Here is a 14,107-nt window from a genome sequence, read left to right on the forward strand (position 1 = left end):
CAGCCATCAGGCCTGTGTCACCCCTGCAGCCATGTGGCCTGTGTCACCCCTGCAGCCATGTGGCCTTTGTCACCCCTGCAGCCATCAGGCCTGTATCACCCCTGCAGCCATCAGGCCTGTATCACCCCTGCAGCCATGTGCCCTGTATCACCCCTGCAGCCATCAGGCCTGTATCACCCCTGCAGCCATCAGGCCTGTATCACCCCTGCAGCCATGTGGCCTGTGTCACCCCTGCAGCCATCAGGCCTGTGTCACCCCTGCAGCCATGTGGCCTGTATTACCCCTGCAGCCATGTGGCCTGTATCACCCCTGCAGCCATGTGGCCTGTATCACCCCTGCAGCCATCAGGCCTGTGTCACCCCTGCAGCCATCAGGCCTGTGTCACCCCTGCAGCCATCAGGCCTGTATCACCCCTGCAGCCATGTGCCCTGTATCACCCCTGCAGCCATCAGGCCTGTGTCACCCCTGCAGCCATCAGGCCTGTGTCACCCCTGCAGCCATATGGCCTGTGTCACCCCTGCAGCCATCAGACCTGTATCACTCCTGCAGCCATGTGGCCTGTGTCACCCCTGCAGCCACGTGGCCTGTATCACCCCTGCAGCCATGTGGCCTGTGTCACCCCTGCAGCCATCAGGCCTGTATCACCCCTAAAGCCATGTGGCCTGTATCACCCCTGCAGCCATGTGGCCTGTGTCACCCCTAAAGCCATCAGGCCAGTGTCACCCCTGCATCCATGTGGCCTGTGTCACCCCTGCAGCCATCAGGCCTGTGTCACCCCTGCAGCCATGTGGCCTTTGTCACCTCTGCAGCCATGTGGCCTGTGTCACCCCTGCAGCCATCAGGCCTGTGTCACCCCTGCAGCCATGTGGCCTGTGTCACCCCTGCAGCCATGTGGCCTGTGTCACCCCTAAAGCCATCAGGCCTGTGTCACCCCTAAAGCCATCAGGCCTGTGTCACCCCTAAAGCCATCAGGCCTGTATCACCCCTGCAGCCATGTGGCCTGTGTCACCCCTAAAGCCATCAGGCCTGTGTCACCCCTAAAGCCATGTGTCCTTTGTCACCTCTGCAGCCATGTGGCCTGTGTCACCCCTGCAGCCATCAGGCCTGTGTAACCCCTGCAGCCATGTGGTCTGTGTCACCGCTGCAGCCATGTGGCCTGTGTCACCCCTAAAGCCATCAGGCCTGTGTCACCGCTGCAGCCATGTGGCCTGTGTCACCCCTAAAGCCATCAGGCCTGTATCACCCCTGCAGCCATCAGGCCTGTGTCACCCCTGCAGCCATGTGGCCTTTGTCACCCCTGCAGCCATGTGGCCTATGTCACCCCTGCAGCCATGTGGCCTGTGTCACCCCTGCAGCCATGTGGCCTGTGTCACCCCTGCAGCCATGTGGCCTGTGTCACCGCTGCAGCCATCAGGCCTGTGTCACCGCTGCAGCCATCAGGCCTGTGTCACCGCTGCAGCCATCAGGCCTGTGTCACCCCTGCACCCATCAGGCCTGTGTCACCCCTGCAGCCATGTGGCCTGTGCAACATCCCCCACCGGGGCCTAGCCTTTTCTCGGGGCCTGGAGTCAGCCGGGGCCCGCAGTACCTGAGTGGCTGGCGGTTGCGGCCTAGGCACGCTAGTGTCACGGTGCTTGGTATGGGGAACCGGAGGGCTGTCCTACAGCCTGGCAGGTCTCCAGCAGGGTGGTGTTGGCAAGAAATGATGAGGGAGAGTCTGCTATAGCGGATCTCCCTGGGGCAACCCTTTGATGTCTAGAGTATGGGACTCTGTGTGGTGGACAGGGTGCCCGTGATGGTGACAGCCGTAGTAGCAGGGACCAGACGGAGGCAGACGTTGAACAAAAAACAACTTACAGTTCTTTATTGGAACCGACAGGAACCGCAGCAACGTGCCTTAACTAAATGGTGGAGTGCTGAGATGCAGTTGGAGGGAGCCACAGGGGGGATCATCAGCCTGGATGCAATGGCAGGCTGGGAGATAGCTGTGTCCTAAAAGGCTGCTTCAGCTTGTCCTGGGTTGCTTCAGGTATCACCCTGGAAGGTAGGATGATACCCCTTTCCTCTCTCTGTCTAACTCACTACACTCTACTGTCTCACTGCTTGATCTGACTGGCTAGTCTTTCTGACTGAATCCTGTCAGACTCACTTCTCTGACTGAACTGACTGTTGGAAATCTCCAACCGTCACTTTTTCTCAGCTCTTGGTCATGTGGTGGTTACTCCTCCAATTACATCCCAGCTTACAATACATTAGGATAATACATGTGATTGGATGACACATCTTACATCACATCAAAGAATTAACTCCTGCCTCTCCAGGCAGGATCTACCACTGCAGTACTCATCTGTGTTATCTAGTGTTATGTAGTGACATGGTGTGGGGCTGATCAGACCCTACACAGGCTGCAAGCTACATGGTGGGACGTATTCACAAACACAGCTCTGCCTTGCATCGGCGAGGGTGTTGCATACCCCCGGGGCAATTGAAAGAGCTGCCCTCGGCTCGACTACAGACTGATTGGGGCGCAGAGGTAGATAGGGGCACTTCTGTGGAGTGCAGGCTACATGATCTGTAGGGACAAACCGCCCATGGTCCTGGAGACAGGCACCTGGGTTGGTGTCGGACTAAGACAAGGACATGTGTGACAGTTGGTCGCTAACGCCATTAAACCAAACTGTACAGTAGGAAAGGTGTGGTGTCATGTACTGTAATCCACTCCTTGCACCAGGGCCTGTATATTTGTTATATAAACACTTCTTCCCTGGCGACAAATATATAGTGTATATATGCATTATATTGGCATATGTGACACAATGGGGCAGATTTACTTACCCGGTCCATTCACGATCCAGCGGCGCGTTCTCTGCGCTGTATTCCGGTCCGGCGGGGATTTAATAAGGTAGTTCCTCCGCCGTCCACCAGGTGGCGCTGCTGCGCTGAAAAGCATCTGAACGCGCCAGAGTTCACCGGCTCGGGCTGAGTGAAGGTAAGCGCGTCCCGAGTGACACATTTTCCGTTCTTAAATGCGGCGGTTTTTCCAAATACGTCGGGTTTTCGTTCGGCCACGCCCCCCCCGATGCGCCACAATCCGATCGCGTGCGCCAAAATCCCAGGGCAATTCAGCTACAATCGGCGCAAATCAGAAATATTCGGGTAATACGTCGGGAAAACGCGAATCGGGCACTTAGTAAATGACCCCCAATGAGACATTATACAAATGTATAAGTACCTGCCGACTGACATTCTTACCCTTTTATGAGTGGCATAAGATAGTGGTCAGGGTTTACATATTAGACGGTCCGACACAGCCGCACTACAATCTGAAAAGCCTATCAAAGGTTAGTGCAAACTACTGGCATAAATTGACAGTGTGCAAACATTTTGGTAAACTCTCATTGGCTTAGGAGCTCAATGGGTACACATCTTGAACGTTACAAGAGAGGCTACTCAGGGTAGCAGGATAAAATGTCTCTTTACCTGAAAAGGAAAATGCATAAAAGTGCATGCAGAATGTCCATACCTAAAAGGAAGGCATTAAATGCAATCTAATAAGAAGTCAATAAAGTAGCAGCTTTTCCTTGGAGTTGGCAAAAGTCTCACAGAAGGTCTTTAATGGCAAAGTCCATCTTCTGGGTATAGCCCTTGAGGTGGGGAAAAGTGCAATAAAGGAATAAAGGGTCTCCTCTATGTGTAGAGGGACAGAGTCCTTTGTAGGAATCTCTGCTGTGGCAGAGGAAGGGGTGCCATCATAGCACATGACAGTGGGCAGTTCAAGATATGTCTCTTGACTGAAATAAATAAGGGTGAGAGTCCCAGGAAAGTCTCTGGCTCCATAAGGTTAGCGGGCGCTCAGCCCAAATGGGAGTAGCAGAAATAAATATACATATGTACACAGTACCTGGTAAGGCTTTCAGCCCATCAGGGGTTACTTAGTATCTTCTTCGGTGGTAAGTACTTCGGTGTCAGAAAAGCGTACCTGCCTCCTCCTTCTGTGCGACACCAGTTGATACTCCTTCAGGTACGCAGGAGCTTTACCTTTTGTCTCTCTTTGAGACCTCCGAAGTTCCGGCTGGGAGAAGATAACAACCTCCTCATCGTCCTCCTCTGAGTCAGGCGCTGGATTTGGAGTCTCAGCTGTCTCTGATGCTTCAGGGGTTGCAGACACTGGAGCCGGATCATCCTCCACAGGCAGCAGTATTGGAGACTGCGGTGGGGATGATGGTCTCTCAGGGGTACCTCTTACTGGAGTGGAAACAGGGGTAGGTGAACACAAGGAGGTCTGTAAGTTGGGGGTCGAGGTGAGAGGTGTGGACATAGGGGCAAAAGGACGAAGACATCTCTTCAGCCGGTTCCTATGTACCCGGAGTAGTGGACGGTCTCCTCTTGAAATCTTGTAGACTTCAGGGGAGAGACTGTCCCTAACTAGGTATGGCTCACGCGCCCAACGCCCATCGAGCTTACTGGTGGGATGGTTGTTGCGCAGCCACACTCGATCTCCTGGGGCAAGAGGCTCAGCACAGGCATTACGATCGAAGTCCCTTTTTTGTTTCTCTCGGGCCTCTTCCAACCACAGATCCACAACTTCTCTGGCATCCGCCAGGCGCCTCTGGTGTTCGTGAACCCAGTCAGTCTGGGGGAGTAAATACTGGGAATCAGGGGACTCCATGTCCCAGGTCATATCAGCAGGGAGATGGCCGTGTCTCCCAAACATCAGATAATACGGGGTGTATCCTGTGGAGCAATGAGTGGTATTGCTAATTCGGGCAACAGTTTTGGCCAGTCAGCCCTTTTTGCAGGGGTCAGAGTCCTAAGCATGTTGATTAGAGTCTGATTCATCTTTTCACAAAGCCCGTTGCCTTGGGGATGATAGGCTGTGGTCCTCAGCTTTTTGCAACCATATAGAGTGCACAGCTCTTGGAAGACTTGGGACTCAAAAGCTGTTCCTTGGTCCGTAAGGATCTGGTCCGGACAGCCATAGGGGAGGATGAAGCTCTTCCACAGGGCAGCTGCGGTGGTCCTTGCAGATAGGTCTCTGACGGGTACTGCAACCACAAATTTGGTATAGTGGTCGATGATCGTGAGAGCATAACTGTGACCGGATCTGCTGGGCTCCAACTTCACATGATCCAATGCCAGGATCTCTAAGGGCCGTTGGCTCACAATGGGATGTAGAGGGGCCCTTTGATTGTGTCGCTCTCCTCGAGCGATGGCGCAGGCTGGGCATTCCCGACACCAGGTATCGATGTCGGGCTTCATGTTGACCCAGTAGAAGCGCCTTCGGAGGGTGGCTTCAGTCTTCTGAGCGCCAAAGAGTCCGGACTGGTCATGGTACATATCCAGTACTATCTTGGCGTCCCTCCTGGGAATCACAATCTGGTACAGCCGGTCATAAGTGATAGGGTCCAGAGTTCTTCTCTTTAGCAGACCCTGATGCATGTTCAGAGTCTTTCTCTGGCGCCACAATTGAGACAGTTCTCCATCAGCTCTTCTGCGGCGGATTCTTTCAGGCACTCGCCCACTAGAGAGATAGTCCATTACTTCTCCTATGGCGCGGCTATCAGCCTGAAGACTTATCCAGAGGTCCTTTTCCGCAGGGGGCTCTGACTCTTCTTGAGGAGTAGCTGGCGCTGCCTCTGACGGTAAGGAGTAAACTCTCTGACGCATCTTGACGCACAAACCGGGCATAGAACGCTGGCATCTCGACATCTTCCCACTGAGCATCCGTGGAGGGTCCCTCCCACTGGTCAGGGAGACGGGACAGAGCGTCGGCGTTGTCATTGGTCTTACCAGCCCGGTACTTGATGGTAAAGTTGAAGTTGGCAAGTCTGGAGGCCCACCGTTGTTCCAGTGCTCCAAGACGAGCGGTGTTCAGATGCGCCAAGGGATTATTGTCTGTGAAGAAGGATGCAGCCAGGTAGTCCTTGAACTTTTCGGTCACAGCCCAGACTAACGCCAGAAACTCCAACTTGAAGGAACTGTAGTTCTGGTCGTTTTGCTCCGGTTCTCGGAGGGAACGGCTGGCGTAGGCTATGACCCTTTCAGTTCCGTTTTGGAGCTGGGATAGTACAGCCCCTAGGCCTTGCTTGCTGGCATCAGTGTATAGGGTGAAAGGCAGACTGTAGTCTGGATATCCCAACACCGGAGGCTCAGTCAACCGTTGCTTGAGCATCTGGAAGGCAGCTTCTCGTTCGGCTGTCCACTCAATGGATACTCGGGAACGTTGGCTCTCTTTTGGCAGGCCCCTTAGAAGTTCTTGCAGGGGAGCCGCCAGCTGGGCAAACTTCGGGATGAAACGCCTGTAATAACTGGCAAATCCCAGAAAGCTTTTGATGTCCCGTATGGTTGATGGGGTAGGCCAGTCGTGGACAGCTGCAATCTTCTCTGGATCCGGTTCAATTCCATGAGCGCTCACCACATGTCCCAGGTACTTGACGCTAGGTTGTAGCAGGTGGCACTTGGATGGCTTGACCTTCAACCCATGTTGGGTCAGGATTTGGAAGACTTCAGCCAGATGGTGGAGGTGATCTTCATAAGTCTTGGAGTAGATGATGATGTCGTCCAAGTATAGCAGGACGGTCTCGAAGTTTCGATGACCCAAACATCTCTCCATCAGCCGTTGAAATATGCCTGTGGCGTTGCATAGCCCGAACGGCATGTTGTTGAACTCGAACAGGCCCATTGGGGTGGTGAAAGTCGTCTTCTCTCTGTCTTCCGGCGCCATGGCCACTTGCCAGTAGCCACTGGTCAGGTCCAGGGTAGAGAAGTAGGCAGCTGACCCTAGGGCTGCGAGGGATTCCTCGATTCGAGGCAGAGGATAGGCATCCTTGTGGGTGATATTGTTGATCTTCCTATAGTCAACACAGAATCGAAGGGTTCCATTCTTCTTTTTCACAAGGACCAGCGGGGCAGCCCATGGGCTGTGACTCTCCCGGATAACGTTGGCTGTCTTCATCTCTTGTACCAGCTTTTTCACCTCTTGGTAGCGGGCTGGAGGTATGGTCCGGTATCGCTCCTTGATAGGGGGATGAGAGCCAGTAGGGATGGTATGTTGGATCAGGGTAGTCTGCCCAAAATCCAGTGGGTGTTTGCTGAAGGCCTGGTGGTGCTTCATAACGACATCCAGGACACCTTGTACTTGGTCTGCAGGAGTAAAATCGTCATCTCCAATATTGAGCTCAAGCCACCAGGATTGCTCGGCAGGCTCACCTTCAGCACTTTGCTTCAGTTCCAACTGTTGGGAGGCAGAGGAGGTTTCCACCAAGTCTTCAGGATGGACGCTGAAGAGAGTGGCTACGGCCTGGTACTTTCTCAGATCCACTGGGGAGTCTCCCACATTTAGTAGTCGAATGGGTACTTGTCCTCGGGATACAGTGACTAGGCTCCGGGCGGCTAAAATGGGCAGGTCTTCATCAGCTGGTAGAGGTTCTACTATCGCCTGGTAGTCTTGACCTTGGACGCCCATGCAGGCTCGACACCATACTAACGTCTCAGTCCCAGGTTGAAGGCGGACAGGTTGGGGATCCTTGATCCGGGCTCTGCAGATTTCACCATTAGGGCCAGCAAACTTCTGTTGCGCCGCTAGAACCTGCATAGTCTCCTGAATTACCTTCCGGGAACCGTTGGGCACTGTTGGCAGGGAGTCATGGAGAGCCTTCAGCACTTCAGGGTAGCAGTTGCGGAGGACATTGGTACCCAGTACCAGGGAGAAGTTACCGTTTTCGGGCACTCGTGTCACCACTACGCCCTGTCTGGTTAACTCAGTGTCTCCAATGGTTAGCGTGGGCTCCCAGTAGCCACGGATGGGTACGGGTTTTCTGTTCGTAGCAATAATGTTCAAGTAAGCCTTGGGAGGCTGGACAAAGCATGCTCCTCCTCGGCATTTCTCGAAGGCAGCACTCCGGAGGATGGTCACTTGAGAGCCGGTATCAATTAAGGCCGGTAGGGTAACTCGATTGATGGTTACATGAACCATGGGGTGAGTCCCCACGAACCTGGGCATCCAGTTAGCATCTCGGGGACTTACAGGTTCTTCCCTTGGAGGTCGTCCCTTAGCTCCAAGGGTTTGTCGTTTAACTGACGACATGCATCCTCTTCATGCCCATATTTATGGCAGTAGCTGCACCGCTGGCGGGGTTTCTTCTGACTCCAGGTGCTTAACGACTTCGCTTCTCTTGGGCGCTGTTTGGCCGGAGAGTCACGAGGGGTAGCTGACCGTACAGAGTTCTCTGGAGGTTTCTTCCTCATAGCGGAGACAGTCACTTCCAACTGGGTCAACCGATCGAGTATTTTATGCAGGGTGTCCACCAGATTAGGGATCTGTCCTGCTAATCCAGCAACTTCCGTAGCCGCAGGAGTAGGTGATGTCGACTGCGTTGGATGGCAAGCTAGAGCAGAGTCCTCCATTTCCACGGATTCAGGCTCTTTCTGCGGTCCAGTAGGCGGTCGGTCCCCTAATATGTCAATGGCAATTTCCTTAAACTCAAGAAAGGAGGCCTGGGCATGTTGAGAAGAGATGATCTTTAGTTGACACCTTTGATTTCTATCAACAAGTCCATTAATGAATTGTTCCCTCAGGGTTTGATCAGAGGTTTCAGCGTCTTTGGGATCAAGACGGGTTATGGCCTTCCATGTCTCTTGTAGGGAGAGGGCAAAGTCTCGGAGGGACTCTTGGGGCTTCTGTCTTTTCCCGAAGAATTGCTGCTTCAACTCTGAGGCAGTACACTTGTCAAAGGTGTTGCGCAGCCTATCAAGAATGTGGACCACATTCTGACACTGTTCTCGGGGCCAAGACTTGACTTCCCGGAGAGCGGGTCCTTTCAACTGCCCGGTTAGGATGCCCACTTTCTGTTCCTCTGTGAACGGGTACAGGGCGAAGGTGGCTAACAACTTGTCCCTGAATTCAGGGAGAGTGTGTGATTCTCCCTCGTAGTGGGGTAACCAGGGGGCCCCCAGATAGTAGGGCATAGTCAGAGGCATCATGGTGGGGGTCCCAGGGCCCTGGCTGTAGCAGGGGTGAAAGGACTCTCTGGAGGGCTTAACATGCTCCGGTACCCTGAGGAGGGACCAGGGGACGGGACCAGCTCCAGTCCCGTATCTTCGTCCTGGGCGGACATGACTGGCCTAGCTGAGGGAAGTCTGTAGGGTTACACAATGTCCTTTGCTATGGACGATGGCTAGAATGGGACGTGGGCACTTTAAGACACAGTCACTATTCCCTGGGAGGTGAGCCAATAACCTAGCATCGGAAACAATCTCTACCCCCCTTTAACTTCCCCAGCGGTACTCACTCAGGATCAGCCGCGGTGACAGGACAGCTCCGGTGCATGAAGGACTCCGTTCTCGATGTCCGGCAGGCAGCAGGGGCTCGGTGATTCTCAGCGGTGTTCTCTTGCAGTCGCAGGAGCTCCGATTGAGGCGCACGCTGCTGGCAGGCTTCAGGCGCGGCCGAAATCCAAGATGGCCGATTAACCCTCTTTGTTGCCAGCCGCACACGCTCCAGCTCCTCCTCCACGGTGCTTCGCGCCACTTGCGCAGGGGGCGGAGCCTAGTGACGACTCTGGAGTTCCCGCCAGTGAGGATTTGGCGGGCTGTAAATACTTGCTGCGCCACAGCCTTGTGAGGTAAATGCTTCAACCACTCTGCACCAACTGTAGTTGAGCTAACAGAGTCCGTTGGCAGGGATTAACCCCCTGATTGCTGGAGCGATGCTTGACAGCGCTTGGCAGCATTAATAAAGTCAATGTGAAATATAGCACAAAATCACTTGGGCCTATACCCGAATGGTAGCAGGGTTAGGCAGCACAGTAGTTTTTCAATAAAGGATAGTCTCTAGTGCCAGAATAAGGCACAGAAGTAATGATCCTGTGTTCGTGACGCCACTTGCAACATCCCCCACCGGGGCCTAGCCTTTTCACGGGGCCTGGAGTCAGCCGGGGCCCGCAGTACCTGAGTGGCTGGCGGTTGCGGCCTAGGCACGCTAGTGTCACGGTGCTTGGTATGGGTAACCGGAGGGCTGTCCTACAGCCTCGCAGGTCTCCAGCAGGGTGGTGTTGGCAAGAAATGATGAGGGAGAGTCTGCTATAGCGGATCTCCCTGGGGCAACCCGTTGATGTCTAGAGTATGGAGTGTGTGGTGGACAGGGTGCCCGTGATGGTGACAGCCGTAGTAGCAGGGACCAGACGGAGGCAGACGTTGAACAAAAAACAACTTGCAGTTCTTTATTGGAACCGACAGGAACCGCAGCAACGTGCCTTAACTAAATGGTGGAGTGCTGAGATGCAGTTGGAGGGAGCCACAGGAGGGATCATCAGCCTGGATGCAATGGCAGGCTGGGAGATAGCTGTGTCCTAAAAGGCTGCTTCAGCTTGTCCTGGGTTGCTTCAGGTATCACCCTGGAAGGTAGGATGATACCCCTTTCCTCTCTCTGTCTAACTCACTACACTCTACTGTCTCACTGCTTGATCTGACTGGCTAGTCTTTCTGACTGAATCCTGTCAGACTCACTTCTCTGACTGAACTGACTGTTAGAAATCTCCAACCGTCACTTTTTCTCAGCTCTTGGTCATGTGATGGTTACTCCTCCAATTACATCCCAGCTTACAATACATTAGAATAATACATGTGATTGGATGACACATCTTACATCACATTAAAGAATTAACTCCTGCCTTGCCAGGCAGGATCTACCACTGCAGTACTCATCTGTGTTATCTAGTGTTATGTAGTGACATGCTGTGGGGCTGATCAGACCCTACACAGGCTGCAAGTTACATGGTGGGACGTATTCGCAAACACAGCTCTGCCTTGCATCGGCGAGGGTGTTGCACCTGTATCACCCCTGCAGCCATCAGGCCTGTGTCACCCCTGCAGCCATGTGGCCTATGTCACCTCTGCAGCTATGTGGCCTGTGTTACCCCTGCAGCCATGTGGCCTGTGTCACCCCTGCAGCCATGTGGCCTGTTTCACCCCTGCAGCCATGTGGCCTGAGTCACCCCTGCAGCCATGTGGCCTGAGTCACCCCTGCAGCCATGTGGCCTGAGTCACCCTTGCAGCCATGTGGCCTGAGTCACCCCTGCAGCCATGTGGCCTGTTTCACCCCTGCAGCCATGTGGCCTGAGTCACCCCTGCAGCCATGTGGCCTGTGTCACCCCTGTAGCCATGTGGTCTGTGTCACCCCTGCAGCCATGTGGCCTGTGTCACCCCTGCAGCCATGTGGCCTGCATCACCCCTGCAGCTATCAGACCTGTATCACCCCTGCAGCCATGTGGCCTGTGTCACCCCTGCAGCCATGTGGCCTGTATCACCCCTGCAGCCATGTGGCCTGTATCACCCCTGCAGCCATGTTCCCTGTGTCACCCCTGCAGCCGTGTGGCCTGTGTCACCCCTGCAGCCGTGTGGCCTGAGTCACCCCTGCAGCCGCGTGGCCTGAGTCACCCCTGCAGCCGCGTGGCCTGAGTCACCCCTGCAGCCGCGTGGCCTGAGTCACCCCTGCAGCCGTGTGGCCTGAGTCACCCCTGCAGCCGTGTGGCCTGAGTCACCCCTGCAGCCGTGTGGCCTGAGTCACCCCTGCAGCCGTGTGGCCTGAGTCACCCCTGCAGCCGTGTGGCCTGAGTCACCCCTGCAGCCGTGTGGCCTGTGTCACCCCTGCAGCCCTGTGGCCTGTGTCACCCCTGCAGCCATGTGGCCTGTGTCACCCCTGCAGCCATGTGGCCTGTGTCACCCCTGCAGCCATCAGACCTGTATCACCCCTGCAGCCATGTGCCCTGTATCACCCCTGCAGCCATGTGGCCTGTATGACCCCTGCAGCCATCAGGCCTAAGTCACCCCTGCAGCCGTGTGGCCTGAGTCACCCCTGCAGCCGTGTGGCCTGAGTCACCCCTGCAGCCGCGTGGCCTGAGTCACCCCTGCAGCCGCGTGGCCTGAGTCACCCCTGCAGCCGCGTGGCCTGAGTCACCCCTGCAGCCGCGTGGCCTGAGTCACCCCTGCAGCCGCGTGGCCTGAGTCACCCCTGCAGCCGTGTGGCCTGAGTCACCCCTGCAGCCGTGTGGCCTGAGTCACCCCTGCAGCCGTGTGGCCTGAGTCACCCCTGCAGCCGTGTGGCCTGTGTCACCCCTGCAGCCATGTGGCCTGTGTCACCCCTGCAGCCATGTGGCCTGTGTCACCCCTGCAGCCATGTGGCCTGTGTCACCCCTGCAGCCATCAGACCTGTATCACCCCTGCAGCCATGTGCCCTGTATCACCCCTGCAGCCATGTGGCCTGTATGACCCCTGCAGCCATCAGGCCTAAGTCACCCCTGCAGCCGTGTGGCCTGAGTCACCCCTGCAGCCGTGTGGCCTGAGTCACCCCTGCAGCCGTGTGGCCTGAGTCACCCCTGCAGCCGTGTGGCCTGAGTCACCCCTGCAGCCGTGTGGCCTGAGTCACCCCTGCAGCCGTGTGGCCTGAGTCACCCCTGCAGCCGTGTGGCCTGAGTCACCCCTGCAGCCGTGTGGCCTGAGTCACCCCTGCAGCCGTGTGGCCTGAGTCACCCCTGCAGCCGTGTGGCCTGAGTCACCCCTGCAGCCGTGTGGCCTGTGTCACCCCTGCAGCCATGTGGCCTGTGTCACCCCTGCAGCCATGTGGCCTGTGTCACCCCTGCAGCCATGTGGCCTGTGTCACCCCTGCAGCCATCAGACCTGTATCACCCCTGCAGCCATGTGCCCTGTATCACCCCTGCAGCCATGTGGCCTGTATGACCCCTGCAGCCATCAGGCCTAAGTCACCCCTGCAGCCATGTGGCCTGAGTCACCCCTGCATCCATGTGGCAAATATACTTGAGGAACTCCAAGCTCCATTAACGGTTATGATACCTGGAGCCCCGCAGGCACATTTGGATTATATCCTAAATATCAGGACCAAGCTAAAAGAAGAGCAGATATGGCCATATTTTAAAATTTTTTTTGGAAGATTTTTACATTCAAATGCACACATTAGTATCCCCCTTCATAACCATACAATCAAATTGCTAATGTCTTTGAAAAAAAAAACACTTGACAAAGTGTGTGTATAATTTTCTTAAAAAAAAAAAAATTTGATGAGGTCTTAGTTTACTCCTTTGACGCATTTTTCAATGTCAGCCAAAAAGCAACTATTCAAAAATGGGTCAAAGAAGTAGTAAGCTCACAATCCGCGTCAAGGGGCCCCATCTCTTGCGAGTCCCTACACTAAACTGCCAAAACAAAAATGGTTCAAAATTAAAAAAAAAAACACTAATCTAAAAGTCCACCCTCCGAAGAAACAAAGTAGGAGGCAAACAGTCCAACCACTCTGGGTTGTCCTTGGAGAGGGGAATAGGCGCTGTTGGATGTTGTCCCTCCAGGTCACCATCTGAAGCACCATCGTGGATCCGAACGAAGTTGTGAAGAGTAACGCAGGCTTGTACTACCTTCTTAAAGTTGTCTGGATCCATCTGAATGGAGCTACGTAGAAACCCCTACTTGCTGCAAAGAATCCCGAAGGCACACTCCACATAACGTCTCGCTCGGGTGAGCCAATAGTTGAAAATGCGCCTTTGTTAATTCCAAACCACGCCGAGGGAATGGCCGCAACACATGATGGGAAAGTCCAAACCCTTCATCAACGACGATAACAAATAGTGCAGGAGGTCCAGTAGATCCAGGTAGACATCTCGGCTCGGGCAAGGTCAGCTGGTTGATACGAAGCCGTTCACCCATTCTGGAAGTCCTGAAGACCGCTGCATCCGCACACCTTCCATAGGCCCCAATGTCCACAATTATAAACTTGCAAGTCACTGTCAGCCAAACCCAACAAAACCACAGAAAAAAATACATTTAATATTTAAAGACACGGGGGCACATTTACTTACCCAGTCCAGTCGCGATCCAGCGGCGCGTTCTCTGCTCTGCATTCGGGTCCGGCCGGGATTTATGAATGTAGTTCTTCCGCCGTCCACCAGGTGGCGCTGCTGCGCTGAAAGTCATCTCATCGCGCCGGAATGCACCACCTTGGACCAGGTGAAGGTAAGTGCTCCCCAAGCGACACTTTTTCGGTTTTTAAATGCGGCGGTTTTTCCGAATACGTTGGGTTTTCGTTCGGCCACGCCCCCCG

The sequence above is a fragment of the Engystomops pustulosus genome, chromosome 8 (genome assembly GCF_040894005.1).
Source record: "Engystomops pustulosus chromosome 8, aEngPut4.maternal, whole genome shotgun sequence".
In the NCBI taxonomy this organism is placed as follows: Eukaryota; Metazoa; Chordata; class Amphibia; order Anura; family Leptodactylidae; genus Engystomops; species Engystomops pustulosus.